Here is a 19,833-nt window from a genome sequence, read left to right as displayed (position 1 = left end):
TGCTTACATAATGTCAAGATCCAGTAGGATAACCATGATAGAACAAGGAATACTTGGAAGTGCCCCTCAAATATCTAAACACTCCCTTAACTGCATCCCAATGCACTCGTATAGGATTAGCCATATATCAACTTAGGACTCCCACTACTTGGGAAATGTCTGGTCTTGTACAGACCATAACATACATGAGACTACCAACTGCACTCGTATATGGTACACTGGCCATGTCGACCTCCACCTCAGAAAGATATTTTGGACAATCCTCTATAGATAATTTTGTTCCCAGTGCAACGAGAACTATCAAGGATCTAGAAGTTGTCATGTTGAATCTCTCTAACACCGAATTCACATACTTACTCTGGCTTAACCAAATCTTTCTATTTGATTTGTCTCTTCTAATTTCCATTTCTAGAACATACCTAGCTGCACCTAAATCTTTCATCTCAAACTGTGTTGACAAATGAGACTTCAAGTAAAAACTCAAATGTCCAGTCCCGAATAGTAACATATCATCCACATATAATGCAATAATGAGAATGCGACCATTATCAATTTTAAAGTAAACACAATGATCAGATTTAGACCTTTGAAATCCCAAACTCAACACATAGGTATTAAACTTTTGGTACCACATCCTAGGAGACTGTTTAAAACCATACAAAGACTTTTTCAACTTGCAAACTAGATTTTATTTACCTTTCACTATGAAATGCTCTAGATGTGACATATAAATCTCTTCCTCCAAATTACCATGAAGGAATGTTGTCTTCACATCCATTTGCTCAATTTCCCAATCATGAACTATAGCAAGTGATAATAAGAATCAAATGGATGTTAGCTTTGCAACAAGAGAGAAAATCCCACCATAATCTATTCCCTCAACTTGGGAATACTCCTTCACAACCAACCATGCTTTATGCTTCTCAACACTGCCATCAAGACCCAACTTTTTCTTGAACACCCATTTGCATCCCATGGGCTTACGTCCTTCATGTAAAGGTACCAAATCCCAAGTATTGTTCTTCTTCAAATATGCCATCTCATCATTCATGTCTTCCATCTAGGAATCTGCATCATGCATACCCAAAGTCTCTCTGACAGTCTTAGGCTCACCAATGTTAGCACTCAAAGAAAAAATATAGATGGAATCTAACAACGAATATCCAAACTTATTTGGTGAATACCCATATCTATCTATTTGATACCTATCACAAGTAGACCTCCTCAAAGGCTGAGGTTGAGGTTCTTCATCTTATTCAAAAATTTCAAAGTTGCTATAGCTCTCCTCATCATCAAGTCCACCAAGAGCTCATAGTTCTTCTTTCTTAGGGGTACATAAAATCTGAACTACCTCCTTATTTAATTTCTCATTTTTCTTTGGTTGTAGCTCAATAGTGGAAGGTTTCATCTCTTTGAAAATAATACTTGTACTATAGACAACCTTCTCTGTCACTGGATCCCAAAGCTTGTACCCTTTTACACTGACATCTTAGCTAATAAAGATACACTTCACTACCTTGTTCTCCAACTTGGATCTCTTTTCATTTAGAACAAGAGAATAAGCTTCACAACCAAATACTTTGAAATATCTCATTGAGGGATTCTTATTAACCACACCTCCATAGGTGACTTATCAACAAGTGATGATGTAGGAGATCTATTTACCAGATAGTAGGTAGTGGCTACAACTTTATCCCAAAACTTTTGTTCAAGTCCAACACCACTAAGCATACTCGTAGCCCTCTCCATCAATGTCTTGTTCATCCTGTTTGCAACTCCATTCTACTGAGGGGTGTATGAAGTTGTCTTATGTCTCTCAATCCCATGGTCCCTATATAACCTATTGAAATATGCTGAGAAAAAATCACCTCCATTGTTAGTCCTCAAACAATTAATCTTTCTACTAGTCCGATTCTCAACAAGAGCCTTAAACTCCTTAAATCAACTAAAGACTTCAGATTTACTTTTGAAAAATAAATTAATGTTGTTCTACTATAGTCATCAAAGAATCAAATGAAATACACAAATTCTAAAATCAAAGGAACATTAACATGACCAAAAACATCAGAATGTATCAAGTCCAACAACCCAAAAGATTTGTGAGAACTAGAGTAAAACTAAACATGATTATGTTTACCATAGATGTCATGTTCGCAGAAATCAAACTCAAGATTATAATCATCAAGCCCCCTTTATCAGGCATTTATTTTTTAATTTTTTGAGATCCTTCTCATCAATGTGACCAAGTCTTTGGTGCCATAACATTGTCTTCTCAGCTGTAAGTTCCATCTCCAAAGCATTAGCACTCTTAGTACCCAAAAAGAATGACCATCAAATGCAGAAGCAATAATCCTCTTCACAACTCAATTAGATGATGAGGGTGAAGAATCTAGAGCCCTCTTCTTGGACTCCATAGAAGCACTATTGCACTATACAGTGCATGCATCCATCTTATACAAGGTGGCTATCCAAACATCCTTAGCAAGCACCATAGAAACTCTAGTCATCTTACATCCACATTGTGACAAAAAAACTTGAACACCCACATCACTCAACTTACTTACAGAGAGTAGATTCTATTCCAAACCTAGGATGTGCATTACACCATTGATCCCCTTCACTCTTCCATCGATGAATATAATCTTGACTCTTCCACAACCAACAACCTTCAGATGAGAATGATCACAAAGATACACCTTTCCATCATCATATTCTTCATACTTTGAAAACCAATCCCGATGTGAGGTCATGTGAAAAGATGCACTCGAATCTATCAACCACACATCTTCTGATGCATGCATTGCCAAGGCTGCGACAAATGAGGGTAAAAGTACAATACTATGTCACATTTTAGGCCAACTTATTAGCAAGAGTGAATTTAAGTTTTTCTAACTAAAAATTAATTTTAGTCAAACATATGGTCTATATAGATTCATTATATATAAGTTATATATGGATCACAACTTTTCCAATTGGAAGTGGTATATTTTATATCACTTTGGGTCTAATTACATTTTTTTTGAAAAACTCAATGTTTCAACAACTCCTACTCTTATAAATAATATTTTTTTTGAAATGTAAAAATACCCTTTTATAGATCTACAAGTGAATAGTCCAGAATGTATCTCTTCTAATATTTTAATTTTATATTTTATATTTTACATTTTTTTTTAATTAAAAATAGGTCATCGTCACTTAAATATAAGATTGATTATCTTGACATGAAAAAATACTAAAATTTATTTAAAATTTTTGAAAAAAATATGATACACTAGAGAAAAGAATCTATGTCAAGATGATATAATTATTTTCTAATTTAGATAAATAATGAATAAAAAAGGTAGCAACAAATGGAAAGAGTTATATTTCAGTACATGCAACTTTTCAAATTTATTGAAAAATATATATTTATAAAAAATAGTAAAAAATATATCCATGCACTAAAGTTTCAAGTTATCAATATATACAAAAAAATTGAAGAAAAAAGGTAAAATTTATTAAATAAAGTGTGGTGGCTTGTTTAACTTCGATTTCAACATTCTATTAGCAACTAAAATATACTGTTTACCTTATACAAAACTATATTCAAATTATAATTTTTTAAATTTTTATAAAAATTACAAACATAAAATACATAAATTAATATACATTTAAATATTAGTTTACATCATTTCAAAATTCAAAAACATATATTTCACTTTCTTTTGATTCAATTTAAAAAAATTTATTAGCATTGGCCATTTCTTTTATAAAAGTGTGACACAACTTTGTACTTTTACCCTTGAATCTGAATTAGAGGATCTCCTCTTCTTCTTTTTCAACTCCTTACATTCTTTACATAAATGACCAGTTTTGCCATAGTTCCAACACTTTGCCTTGGACTTTCCAAGAGACTTAGATCTCGCATGAGATTTGGATTTGTCTTTTCATCTTTCTTGTCCTTCTTGTTGCCTTTCTCTTTTTATCTACTACGAACTGCAAGAGCCTCCTTAGTTGACTTGGAAGTCTTCCTATGCATCTCTTCAGAAAGTAACGATGCTACCACCTCATTGATCTTGAACTTGGCAGTTGTACTCCCAATATCTATAACAAGGTGATCCCATGAGTTGGATAAAGAACACAATAGAAGCATGCAATGATCCTCCTCCTCAATCTTGTCACCAACATAACCCAACTGAGAAACAATCATATTGAATGAATTGAAATGATAAACAATGGATCCTTCATCTTCCATCCTAAGAGAATATAATTTCTTTCTTAGAAAAAGCTTGTTTACCAGGGATTTGGCCTAATAAACATCTACAAGCTTCTTCCAAAGATCTTTCACAATCTTCTCTTCATGCACATTCATTAATACAAAGTTTGTCAAACAGAGCCTTATAAGGCCCTTAGCTTTTCAATCCATTATACCACAAACATCCTGGGTTATATTCTGAGGTTTTGTTCCAGATATTATCACCCATAGATCTCGATCCATGTGCATATCCTCCATTTTCAACTTCCACAGTTCAAAGTTGTTGCCATTAAAATTTTCCATATCAAATTTTGTGGATGTTCTTGCCATCTTCTTCCTGCAAAAATATTTTGAAAATACTCTACAGAAGCTCCCACTCAAACTGAGATCAGTACAAAAGATCTGCTACCCAACAACGAAACCAAAACTAGTTAGGCTCTGATTCCAACTGAAAGAAAGATAAGGTGCAAAAAATGATTCCTAACATTAATCTAGTGGGCGATATTGTGAAATTTGTTATAACAAATCTTCTATTACATAAATAGAAACACATTCATAGGTAGATAGCTCACGGGTTGCCGTAGGTAGGGTTTTGACCTTTAAACAAAAAAAATCAATATCTCGGCCCAAACACAATGAAAATTAACAAAATTGGTCTTGAAAGAAATTAGACACAATGTATTTTCACCCCCAATCACTACATACTCATGAGAATGAAGAAAAATAGCTTAGATCAGGCAAAGATCAAACTGTTAACTAGAAAAAGCATCAAAAATCAATAATTTCTCTTGAGATTTTCGTAAAATTTCATTATAACCTGTACAAATGGAGCCCAAAAGAATTATTTAAGAAAAAAATGGTCCAAAATAACTGATCTGCACCACTCATGGCTTTTCACCTTCTTTACATGATTTTTTCACTTTTGAGCAATTTTAGACAAAAATTGCATGACAAAATTGTGTACTATTATTTTGCTCTTATATTAACATCTTGGTTTGGGATAAAAAGGAGTGATTGGCTTGGTCACTGAATGTAACCAAACTATATTTTGGCTTTGGAATTAGTAATCAATAATCAACTCAAAAAAAGAAAAAAAAGAAAAAAACTTAAATATATGTACCAAATCACTTATTCACCTCCATAAAAGAGGACATGCAACCTCCCTCAAAATTAAATCGCACACATGGTAATTCTACTCGAAAACTAATTCATGGAGTTAGGTTGAAAATTTATACTTTAAAAAATTGCAAAATTACCAAGATAAATTGTCACCGAATAAAGATAGAACAAATGAATTTTTTTCTAAGAGATAACCCAAAACAAAAAAGAAATAAGATCGATTAAAATAATGGCATGAACTTGATATTATTTTGAAGTAAGTTGAAAATGGAATTCGTTTTAATTTAAATTATTTTATTTTATAATGCTTTAATAATAAATTTTTTCTTTTTCATGCATTTAAGTATCACATATATGTCACATTAAATGTTTCTTGAGATTTTTACATTCATATATTGAATGTAATATGTCTTTTGACATAATAAACTATCACTGAATAAAGAAAGAATAAATGAAAACATTTCTAATTGGAATGCTAACAGCTGGGGTCTTCAAGAACTCAAGTAAAGCCTCCAAAGATCCAAGAGTGGAAGCTTGAACATAAACTCCTTCCCCACTCTTGTCAATCTGAGACATTACATTGTTTATATTCTGCATTGCTTCTTCAGTTTGCCCGCTGATTAAATTCATCAAATAATGGTATAAATTGTCTAATTTTTTTGCATCAGTAGACACGATGCATTCATCATAGCCGCTATTATCTTCATTGCTGGTATTATTCAAACATTGATTCTTAGATCTGGTCTTTGTGTAAGGTGCACCTCCATAACTGCTAGTTGCACTAGGACCATTAATTGTCCCCTATGAACCTTCCAACATCTGTGGCAATAAATTCAAATTTACCTGTGTTTTAGAATTGTCCACCCCTATATTCATATATGGCATACCAAACTATGTTATTTGTTGCATGATATAAAGAGAACATGTATTAACATCTCTTGCCCATGAATTTGTAACATCTACATCAAATGATGGAGCCACAATCAACACTCCCTCCTTTCTACCCTCTTTGTTGAAGTTGGGGTCGAGCCCGACTGTGCCCTTTCCACACTGCTCTACTAGAATAGACCCTTCATTCTAGGTTAGTGCAGGACCATGAGGGGGCAAAAAGTGGCGATGTGAAAAAATAGCCTTTTTCCATTCACCTAAAAATGCAAAATTCGTGTTGACTTTTTGCTTGGCCTAGGTGTCAGTACACCTTGGCATGATAAACACCCAGGCAAATTGGATATTCGAGAATATCAGATATCCAATTTTTATAGGTAATTTTAAATTAAAAAATGAATTATATATTATATAATATGTAATATATAATATATAATATATAATATAATATTATATTATATAATACATTATATAATATATAATGTATAATATATTATTATATTATATTATATATTATATAATACATAATATATTATATAATATATTATTATATTATATAATATATTGTTATTTTAAAATAATTTAACTAAAAAAATTGGATATCCGATTTCTTTGAGACAAAAAAAGAGGGTTGTGATAGCCCATGGGTTATTTTTTACCCATGGGCTTCATGAATTCTAGCAAATCCGATATCTGGTTAGACCCGATATTCGATTTTGCGACCCAAATTGGCAAAAAAATCTAATAAAAGGTAGGATTTTTATTGTTTTCATCATTTTCATTCAAATTTTTGCATTTTTTTAATGTTTATTTGTTTTTTTATTCAAAATATGTTTTTTCCATGAAAACTAGGTTTTTAAAATCAAATACAAAATTGTTCAAATTTATTAACTAAATTCAATTGTTTACATTCAATTAGGTTAAAAATGGGTGATAACAGTGAAAACATTGATCAACCACAACCGCAACAACCAAACCCTCCTACACAAAACCCTCCTTTGCCAAACCCCCCCTTAATTTAGGATTTAATTGCACAAAATTTGAACCAATTGAGGGGGATTGCAGATGTCTATCATAGGATCCCTCACCTAAACCCAATGTTTGATCCCCTCATGTCCATCATAAAGAGTATAGAAACCGTCACTGGGGAGCACAATGCCACTCTTTTGTGGTGAGATTCTATGAGGGAACAATATGTAGACGACTTGTCCTATAAGGAGATCAAGGATCTTGAGATTTCCAAAGCCACTATCATCGGATTCTTTGTGAATCCCCGCACTGGTCAACCTGTAGACCCCCAAAAAATAAAACTTTCTATTAAATGGTGCACAAATGATGATATTGCAAAAAAAATTTGCGATCGTTGGTGGATGGTTTTCGATAAACCACCCAACAAAATCTTGATGTCCCCTTCTACTTCATCAAAAACATTTATGCTGAGTTTATTTTAGGAAAACATGTGAACTACTTTGACATCCAACCTTTCCAGGGTGTGGGTTTAGGTATGCCCCAAAATAGACTTGGGGCAGTCAGAGTAGTCCAAGGCCCATATGTCCCCTCTCCTCTTGTTGGTCCCCCACCTCTAGTGCAACATCCATATATCATTTGTGAGGTGGTTGTTACTACTTATCAAATTGCCATTAGTTTTTATAATCAAAGTCATACTATATATTCTAGTCAGTTAACACTACCGAATCATGCATGTCATGCCCAAATTTTAGGGCAAGAACGGAATTTTTTTTTTAAAACATAACTATAAAATCATTAAATTGACAAATATAACTTGCTACAACATGGTTTGTCTTAACTATGTCTAGAGTTAACTAGCTCAAGTAATCAGAAATATTAAGATAAAAGCGGAGTTCTAATGATTAGTTTTAAGAGTGCCTCCAATCTACTTGTCAATAAGTAAATTAAACTAGGTCAACTAAAGGGTTGATCATAAATGCCAATGCATATTTTCCTATAGTGTTTAATCACATGCATCTATGTCTAGGAGAGTTAAAAATTTACCCTTTAGCCCATTATGTTACATTTAGAATTTAAATTCCCTAGTGGTTTAGTTTCAAACATCTAAATTTATTTAATTAAAAATCTATAATAATCCACTGATTTCAATCTATAAATATTTCACCTTATTTAGATTCACAATTGAATATTAACTGCATTAAAATTTAATTTCATAATATCTCAATAAAATAAATATTAACCCCGTTAATATTTATTTTATGACATCTTAATATTCTCAAATAAAAAAAAGAATAAATATTAATCCCCATTTAATATTTATTTCATAACATCTCCACCTTTATATATATATATATATATATATATATATATATATATATATATATGATATATACATACATATATATATATATATATATGTATATATATATATACATATGTATATAATATATATATATATATATATATGTATATATATACATATGTATATATATATATATATGTATGTATATATCATATATATATATATATATATATATGTACAATTTCCTAGGGTATTGCCCATGCAACCCTAACCCTTTTTTTTTCATTATAAAAATAGGCTTTCCTATTATTTTCTTTTAAAAACTTATTATTATCAACACATTTTGTTTTACCCTAGCCCTACCCGGGCTAGGGTTTCCTTTTTTTTTCTTCTTGCTTGAAAATTTGATTTGCAGGGCCGAACCAGACCCTGGAAGCGGTGGTCATGGCAAGGGAGGGGGCGAAGGTTGGGAGACGGCGTGGCTGAAGCCACCCACTATGCAATGCACAGTGGTTTCGGCCCTCGCCGTCCACTATGTATTGCACAGTGGGCTTGGTCCCGCCGGCCACTATGCAATGCACAGTGGGCTCGGCCTCGCCAGCCACTGTGCAATGCACAGTGGACGGTGCCGCCGACCACTGTGCAGTGCATAGTGGGTTCGGCCCTGACCCACCCCCCCCCAAAAAAATTTCATAAAATAAATTTTTTGTTTTTTTTAAAGTTTGTTTAACATTATTATTTTTTATTTAAAAATATAATATATATATATATATATATACATATAACTAAGTATATTTTGTTTATTTCTAAGAATGATTTCTTTTACTCATAGACAAAGGCATGCAAATTTGTTATATATATATATATATATATTTATTTTTAAAATAAATGCATGTTGTAACTAGGGTATAAATTTTTCTATACAATAAATATACAGGTGCTTTTAATCTGCAACTTATTTAACAGTTTTGATGCTATAATGAGATTTAAATCATTGTGTTTCTTTCCCTTTTATCAAAATCTTAGTTGCTAAAAAGAAATAGATAGGTTATTTAGTTATTGATTTTCTTTAAGCAAAAATGATGTAAAAGGCAGAATTAAATCACTTAAAAACAACAACTCAAGGATCTTATTTATTTCATTTAATCTGTTTCTATAGATTTTATTTTCTGTACATAGTGAATGGTAGTATTTAATAATGCTAACAGCAACTATAGAAAGGACAAAATGTTAAACAAATTTAACAGTGACTAGATGAAATTAGATTTTATTAAAATCAAACTTTAGAAAAAACTATAATAAAATATTGATTTTTATTTTCTGCAATAAGAAAATGACAGAATTAAACAATTACAACCATCATTAAACTTGGTGATATGCATAAGGATATAAGCAGAGCTCTTATTTCCAAAATAAACTTGCATGCAAGCAATAACATTATAAGAACACTGCAACTGATATCCAACGAAATCTTTTCATTTATGCAATAATCAAATTGACATTTATGCAATAATCAAATTAACTGAGATAATGCATTTATCTAAACAAATTTGGCATACAATATAGCTAATATTACAAAATAGGTGAAATACCCAAACTAATCCCTCATTTCTATTATATGGGGACTTTAAACCAAATTAAATACATGTTTTTTTCAAATAACACAACACATAATTTTTCCTTTACAAATTTGCAACTTAAAATATCAATACTTTATATCTCAATCTTTTTCTGCAATTGATTATAACCAGCCACTTCTAATTGCCCTTTTTCTCTCCTTTCAACAACCTGCATTAAATCAAAAACTATGACCATGGAGTGCTCACCTCTCAGCCTAGGCTAACTGGTAGCCACCCCCGAGCACGGAGAACCAAACCCTAGATAGGTAACACACATGCAAACACAAAAGACAAGGGAATACACAAATTCAAAACACAATCCCAACTTAGGCTACAATGCACCACACATTTGTGATGTCTTTTCAAGGGTGGTAGTGGACCAAGTACCCTAAGGAGACTGCAGTATGGTAAAACATATAGCCACCTCATGGCAAACCAAATACATCAAATATAACAACCCCACTTTCCTTATGGCCCCCAAGACATTCATGCCTTATTTCCCTCCTTATGACCCCCAATGCATAAACATGCCATGCAACAAGGGTAACATAAAATCCCTTGTGATCACTCTCATAACGAGAGCCTTTCACTCGAGGGTTGTCACTTCTACCACCCACAAGACGATCCTCTCTCCCAAGAGTAGGAGGTCTTCATTACTCCCAAAACACATAAATTGCATGAGCACAAAACACCAAATAAATTTCCAAGGAATACATGCAAGGACAACTAGCCTTTAACACAACAATTCTTTTAATACAACATGCAATAAGAAAGCATTTCAAGAAAGTAAAACCAACCTTAAAGTGCCCAAAGGTATGCTACTTTTGTTGAGGATGAGCAGCCCAATTCCACAAGTCTTCTCTTTCTACCCTTTGCCAAATTCTAAATCCCAAATCTATCTTTTTCTTTTCAAAATTCTTTTGTCTCCAAAAATGGAGAGTGGGTGATTACCCACTAATTTTCTCATTCTTTCTTAAGAAGGCCTTAGTGAGAGTTCTCAAAGGTTTCTAAAACTAAAAAGGAAGGTAAGGTAAGATGGGAGGGGGATCTCTCATTCAAAATGGAAGGTTAACAACTTAGATGATGCCTTCTAATTTTTAATTTTCGGTCAACTTAGGAAACCTACTTTTTAGGGTGTCTAAGTGGTCACATGGGAGTAGAAACTTGCCTAAAATTACCCCTAACCCTTAGGTATACCTTATGGGCTTTAGGAAATCCTATCAAACTACCCTTAGGTGTCCATTTAACCCTTTTTTAACCTCTCTGAAGTTTATTTTCGGGTCAAACCTATATTGACCATCCCAAAGATTCTTTACCCAAAGCATTTATGGAATCACATTACATTAATTGAAAAAGCTATAGTTAATCAATTCCCTCCAAGAGACAAATTCTAAAATCTCAAACATAAATCCACGTGTCAAGTGACACCAAGAAAATACTTTTACAAAATTATACATGAAATCGTGTCTCTTGTTGGATTTAAATAAATCAATTAAATAACATTTAACACACATGCATCATTTACTATTACGAATAAAATACGACACAAATGGGGTGTTGTCTCTCCAAATAGACAAACCCTAGTTTTACGAACATACATAGGTCTAGGTTTGGTTCTCCGTAATATTTCCATGGTCACATGGATAACTTTTCCTGTGCAACTCAATCACACATTAGTAATTTCAAATAACCTCATATAATATAAAGCACATGAATAAAAATAAACATCAAACATTCTACATACAATATACACTTACACAAACCAATACATCTTATATCCAAATAAATCCACTTAAGCAATTATCACAATTCTCATAATTTTACTCCATACATAAAACATGCATTCTATTTCTATCATCATAGTAAAGTCCTGCAATTCCAATAATGACATACACTATCTCAAATTCATCCTATTCTAGAATCATGTAGAGTCCTATATCCTAAAGCATATAAATGAAGCATCAATCCTACATCAATGTTATCCAAATCATGGAATCTGATAAGTTCTAAATCCAGATATAGCTGACATACATCAGATCAAGATTATCCAATCAGTGGATCTTTTAGGATTTCAATTTATAATACATCAAAATATACACCACCAGGTGAAATAACTCTATAACTTGGTTCAATTTCTTTTCTCACAAATCTATCGGACTAACACAGTCCATTCTATTGTATTATATAGCATTTATTAATACGGTCAAACATGGTCAACAAAATTGATCAAAGCTTGGTTTGGGGAAGGCCTTACAATGCAGTCAGTACACATAGAAGAAGTCGGTATGCACAGTTTATTCGGTTACAGAAGAAAGCAGTCACAGAATGCAGTATACACCGAGCTGTCTACCGAGTATCTTTTTGAGACTACCGAGCAGTAAAGATGACACACCAAGTTAATATACACCGAGTGAAACATGTTACCAGATACATTGAACCTGGACATGCATATGAAAATGTGTTACAAGATCGAGGCACATCTAACCGTTATTACATTGGAAATTGCACTAGAAGATTGTGTATGATTTTGAGATCAATCTAACCAATGAAATATTTTGTTTAGTTATTCATTCGAGGAATCTTGTTTGTAAGATCAAAGCAATGAATTGGATCACTGTTTTAAGAGATCTATTTATACAGCATGAGTTAAGTGTGTAAGTATGTGTGTATGAAGACTGTTACAGAGACACAGTGGTCACCGAGAAGTTTTTCAGAGAACAGTTGAAGAACAAAGTAAATAGAAGGGTTTACCGAGTTACTATATGGGTTACCGAGGTATGCTATAAGGAAGGTAATCTTATTATGAGCACATAGAATCTGCTATAACATTTTAGATGTAAAGTTGTAGATATTTGTAATCATTTTATTGTAATATTGTGAAGTTGAAAGAGAAACCTTTAACAAGGTAAAAGGCTCTAATCAAGTCTATAAATTGTAAAGCCTCTAACCAGGTGTAGCATTCAAAATAAATGTTGTAAAATCCTTTAGCAAGGTAGATCTAACAGATCTTGTTACTCCTAATAGGGTAAGCTATCAAAAATAGCTAAAATGTAGTTCTAACTGAGCATTCTTTATTATTGCAGTAGTGAAGTTGTGGGTGCCATCCCCACCGCAGTTTTTCTCTCTAACCAAGAGTTTCTACGTAACCAAAATATATGTGTTATGGAGTGAATCATGTATGATTGTTATCTATTTGTTTTAACTTTATTTTATGTTACTGCACTATTCTGTTTATGCATAACATTAAATTTATTATTCAAGAAAAGTTTTGAAGTACTGATTCACCCCTCCCCTCTCAGTACATTAGCTTTCCATATTGGGCCTAACAATTGGTATCAGAGCTTGAATCTTGGAAAAGGGTTTACTACCTAAAGAGAAAGATCTTATCAATGGAAGGCTACAAACAATCTTGGAGGATTGTATATCTGCAAGTAGAGCTGGATCATGCTAATCAAGTGATTGCAGACATGCAAAGGCAAATGCAAAAATCTCTAAAAGTAAGAAGAAGATTATCTGATGATTTACAGGATTCTCAAGAGTTAGTGGAACAAATTGAGACATCATATGAGAACAGTATGTATAAAGAGATTGAAGAAATGATTGGATTATTGAAAGAAAAGAACAAAGCATTGGCTGATCAACTAAAAGCAATGAAAAGAGAACATGAACATTTCAGCATACAAATGACTGAAAATCTAGATGCATTAAGGACAGCTGAGGATAAAGCAAGAGATCTACAAAGAGAGAAACAAAAACTTGAAGTCTTAGTATCTGATAAAAATGATGAAATCATAAGATTGACTAGGATTCAACAAAATATGACAGATCAACTAGGTTATGCACATCATGAAGCAATTCTGAAGAATGATGAAAATCATGCATTGAGACTTGAAGTATCAAGGTTGACTGATGAACTTGAAACAAAGAAGAAATCCAAAGAAACATTGAAGAAGAGTTATGAAGCATCAAAGATGTTGGATGACCAACTGAATACAAGAAGACCCAACAAAGATGTAGGACTTGGTTACAAAGGAAAAGACTCTACCGAGAAAGAAATTCATACTACCGAGAGAGGAGAATCATCAAAGCAAGTTGGAAAAAGGAATAACATCAAAAGAAAGAAGCCTATTTGCTACTACTATGGAAATCAAGGTCATACTGCAAACATATGCCAAATCAGAAAAGTTAAGCAACCGAACATCACTAAGTCCAATGGTTATTGTTATAATTGCAATAAATATGGTCACACATCCCATCAATGTAGGACAAAGTTTGTCTACAATTATTAGAAGGAAAAATTCAAAGGGTTTTGTAGAAACTGCAATAGATATGGACATAGTACTGAGAAGTGCTAGCTTAAGAAAAAGAACTACAAGTGGTCTGCACACTGAGCAAACACTAGAGGTTACCGAACTCACACAAATCCTTACTAACAATATGCAGCAGTACCATGGGATTACAATACAAGGATATGGTGTGAATGTTGTGGAAGATATGGACATATAAGTGCCAACTGTTTTATAAGGTTTGGAATGAACAACCAAAGATCATGGAGAAATCCTGGTATGGCATGCTTTCATTGTCACAAAGTTGGACATTTAGCTAGAGATTGCAGAGATCAACCTAGAGGAGACACTGAAGAAATAAAAGAAAAATTAAATATGATTTGGAAAAAGAAGGAAATTGTGTCAAATGAAGAAATCACCTTACCTCCGAGTTAGGTGCACCTATTCCAAATTAATCAGAAAAGGTATGAAGGGACTGCATTCTCTGAAGGTTAAAATCATAACAATTCCTATTCTATTATGTACAAAATTCAAAATCTGCATAGTTAAGATGCATTAGTAAGTTTGAAATTCTATCAAAAGTACTTTATAGGAAGCCTATCAAGTCGGTGAATACAGGAATCCTATCAAGCTAGTAAATGAAGGAAATTTGGTTACTCAGTTAAAACAAAAAAGAGAGTAAATCGGTTAAAGGTGAACCAAGTGCATTTAATGTTTTGACCTAACCCGCACGGAGCTCGATAAGGTATTTTGTGTACTTAAAAGTATTTTCGCGATCATTTTCATTCACCAAGTTTTCAAAAGAGCAGAGCAGAGCAATTCCAAGGTGATCAAACCTCATTCAAAGTGAATCCAGGGTATTTACATCAAATCTCATCACACTGTTGAGCTAGTTTACCAATCTTATCAAATTGCTATTATCTGCTAAGTGTGAAACATCTGTCATTTGTAAACCGTCAAACCCTAAGGATAGTTTGCTAGTTTCATCTGAAATCTACAATGGTGCCCAAGATCCAAGATCCTATAGTTGTCAAGAATGTAGAGAAGCCCTCACTGAAATACTCTTTGACTCCTAAAGTCGCCTCTGAACCGGGTGACAAAACTGCCTTTTCACTCATCCTAGATTGAGTCTTGTTAGTCGAAGATGTTAGATTCTTCACCAAATGTCATGTTGAAGAACTCGATCATGTTGAAATTAAGGACACATATGATGAGATATGTACCGATGGTAAAATGGATAGCAAGTATGAGCATATTAAAATCAAAGGATTGACTAAAGCCCTAACCTACCCTCGTGCATTCAAGCCCCAATGGGTCAAGTTTGTCTTGAGCAGAGTTCATGATGATTTCATGTGGCTAGAAGAGAAAACATTCAAAATCACCAAGGAAATCATTCATGTGATCACTGGTTATCCTATCTATGATCATGCACGAGCACAAAATATGATATCATAGAAGGAGTTAATTAGTTTAACTGGAGTAGAATCTAATTATAGAGGACTGAAATTGAACAATGTCACTGATGTAGAACTTAAGTTTGCCATTAGAGTAATTGGTTACTGTTTCTTCCAATCAGCAAGGGAAAATAGTGTACCCTGTGCAGTAGTTGACTTAGCTTATAAAATTGTGAAAAAGGGAATGAAAGTTGATTTATGTGAACTGTTATTGAAGAAGTTGTTTGATAACCTGAACACAATAAGGAAGCCGAAGAAGAACAACTTGGCAAATACACTGAAGTTTGGTTCACTTCTTGTATGCATGTCTTTCTACTTTGAGAAATTCTTTCCATCAGTCGGTAAAGTAGTTTGGGAGCTACACCGACCAATCACCCATCAAATTAATGACTTTATTAAGAAATTGGGAAATAATTTCAATGATATCATGGATGACTACTTCAGCAAATTTCAAGAGAAGATGCACAACGGGTACCAGATTCCATCCCAACTGGTAGAGAAATATAAAGATGATATATGCTTTGAGGTAGACACCGATTACTGTTATGTGAATGCTGTGGAACTGAGAAATCAATCTTTGCCACCTATGGGTTGCGAGATTGACTTTGATATCACACAATAGCAAATTGATGCCTATCTTTCATTACCAAGGCATGCTACCGAACTGAGGTATGGAACCTATGAAGAAGTTAAGGAAAAGGTAAAAATGAGCATTGTAGTACCCAAAGCTACAAGGAAAGCAACAAAGATGATTAAGGCATTATTTGAGAAATTCAGAGAAGAATCTTCCTCTACACCTATCAAAGGCACTCTTGCCATCATCAAAGAGGAATCTAAAGCTCAAGAGGTAGCAATAACATTGAGCACCGAACTGCCTAAGGGTAAAGTATTGAAAAGAAAGAAACAAGACATTTCAAAGGCCCTACCGACTCCTCCAACAAAGAAGCCTAATACAAGAGCATCAGTTGCATCACCGAATAAGAAACAAAAGAGTGTTGCTGCTCCCAAGGTAATCGAGACCTACAAGAAATCTACTCGGAGACTCACTCTAGCAAAAGAGTCTAGTGATACAGAATCTGAGGATGCCAAAAAATTCCAAATTGTTAAAAGCAAGAAGGTAAATATACATAGTGTTGAAAACTTTTGTGCCAATCTAAAAGAATATGGTGGATTTGGTTCTTTTAGATATGTCAAGTATGAAACAATAAATAATAATGAGAAGCGAAAAATTGAAGAAGCTGTCATCTGTACACTTCTAAAGTTTCGGCTAGCTCCATTGGAACTAGTAAAGTCACTTCCGAATGAACTTTACTTACATATTGATAACAGGTGGAAATATGCAATGGACTCAGAGAAACAAATTAGAGAAAGAAGTCTAGTCCATCTATTTCTTGATATGTTTGTAGCAGAAATAAAGGAACATTTGACAACCTACAATTCTAAATTTCTTGTCAAACATAGAGCCTTAAAATTGATGAATGGGCTATATATTGATGTAGAAAATGAGACAAAAGAAAAATGGCAGGAAATCTTCAAAATAAAAGATGCCGGTGAACAATCTAAAGTTGAAATTATTGATGTCACTGAGCAAGATCCTGATGTCACTGAGCAAGGTCCTGATGCTACCAAGTAAGACCTAGCTGACACTATTCAAATTGATGAAGATGTCATGGATACATAGGAACAGGAGCAGGAGATGATAGAAGGCACTACATATGCAAAACTTGTATCTAGTGAATCTGTGTTAGTACAAGTTCAGCCTTATCCACTGATCAGTCAACCTATCTCTAGCGAAGGTCCTCAAGATATAGCACAAGGCACCAAAGGTCACAAGTCTAAAGCAGCAGAAGGTACAACTCAAGACCAGACCTCTCAAGCACCCTCGAGCACAGAAATCGTAGCAGCTAAGACACCCAATACCGAGACACCAAAAGACACCACAGTAGCTACAGGAACTGACCAAAGTTTTGCCTCTACCAAGCAAACTACCAAGGGTCAGCAAGCCTCACAAGCTATTGTCTTGGTCTAACCAACCAAAGGTAAAGAGAAGAAGGTGAAAAAGCATAGTTTCAAAGTTGATTTAACTAAACCGGTAGTGTTGCCCAATATGGATATCTCAAAATTAAAGGGGCAAGCACTTATTGATTTCGGTGAACTATGAAAAGCAAAGGCCGAACAAGAAAAATAGATGGCCATTCAAAAGAAGAATAAAGTACTTCAGAAGGTAAAGACACTACTAACAGATATGCTACCTACAGCTACAGTGTCAACCGATGCAGCCATCCACATTCAACTGGATGAACTCCTTAATCAAATAGAAACATCTGGAGTTGATGCATCCGAGTACTTGAGCAAGCTAAAAGACAAGGAGCTTACTACAAAAATGATTGAAGAGGTACAAAAAGCTCTAGCTATTGGAAAAGTCAAACTTGTCAAATTCATTGCTGAGTTGTCCCCTCAACTCAAGCATATTCTTTATTTATTTCAGAAACTTTGCACATTTTCTATATTCATTAAAGATATCAAGAATAAAACTGATGCAATTGAGAAAGAGATCACCGATCTCTCAAATAAGTTGACTCCTGAGCCCAATTCAGTTCAAAATTTTTATACCAAACTTCAACAGCTCATGGCTCAACAACTGGAACTCAAAAATGAAGAACATAAGATCAGGATGGATATAATGACACTCCAGACATTATTCCTTCCTCATCTTTCATCAGTTCAAGAACAGATTAACCAAGCTACACGCCTATCTACTACACAAGAGGGAAGCACTCTTGATGGCTTAATATCACTATTGGCTGATATTCAAGCACAAAATTCTTTAATGGAAAGTGTCAAAGATGCACTCTCTGTCGCACTCACCGACGCCCGGAAAAAGTATAAATCTATTTTTGATTAGTTACCACCCCCGGATGGGAATTAAGTTTTTGGTGTTTGTCAAAAAGGGGGAGTAATACAATATATGGAGTGATACTATATATTTGGAGAGTAATACAATTTTGATACAGTATTCAGAGTATTGTATATAGGGGGAGTATACCGAGCAGTGTATGCAGAGTAAGAAGAGCACACAAGCACAAAACTGAGCATGCAAAAATCAGAGTTATGTACAATATAATGATAAGGGGAGTATATCTGAATATACTATTTCATTGACTATTGTATATACTGTCAAGTATAGTCATTTTGGAAAGTGTATAGATTTTTGAGTTATGACTTTGAAAGTAGTTTTTGTCAAAAATCTCAACTAATGTCAAAAGGGGAGATTGTTGCTACTTATCAAATTGCCATTAGTTTTTATATTCAAAGTCATACTATATATTCTAGTCGGTTAACACTACCGAATCATGTAGTCAGTACACACAGAAGAAGTTGGTATGCACAGTCTAGTCGGTTACAGAAGAAAGCAGTCACAAAACGCAGTATACATCGAGCTGTCTACTGAGTATCTTTTTGAGACAACTAAGTAGTAAAGATGACACATCGAGTGAAATGTGTTACCAGATACATTGAACCTGGACATGCATATGAAAACGTGTTACAAGATCGAGGCACATCTAACCGTTATTACATTGGAAATTGCACCAGAAGATTGTGTATGATTTTGAGATCAATCTAACCAATGAAATATTTTGTTTAGTTATTCATTCGAGGAATCTTGTTTGTAAGATCGAAGCAATGAATTGGATCACTATTTTAAGAGATCTATTTATACAGCATGAGTTAAGTGTGTAAGTATGTGTGTATGAAGATTGTTACAGAGACAGAGTGGTCACTAAGACATTTTTCAGAGAACAGTCGAAGAACAGAGTAAACAGAAGGGTTTACCAAGTTACTATATGGGTTACTGAGGTATGCTATAAGAAAGGTAATCTTATTATGAGCACATAGAATCTACTATAACATTTCAGATATAAAGTTGCAGATATTTGTAATGATTTTATTGTAATATTGTGAA

This window comes from Cryptomeria japonica, chromosome 1, assembly GCF_030272615.1.
Source record: "Cryptomeria japonica chromosome 1, Sugi_1.0, whole genome shotgun sequence".
Classification (NCBI taxonomy): Eukaryota; Viridiplantae; Streptophyta; class Pinopsida; order Cupressales; family Cupressaceae; genus Cryptomeria; species Cryptomeria japonica.
This window is presented reverse-complemented; position numbering follows the sequence as displayed.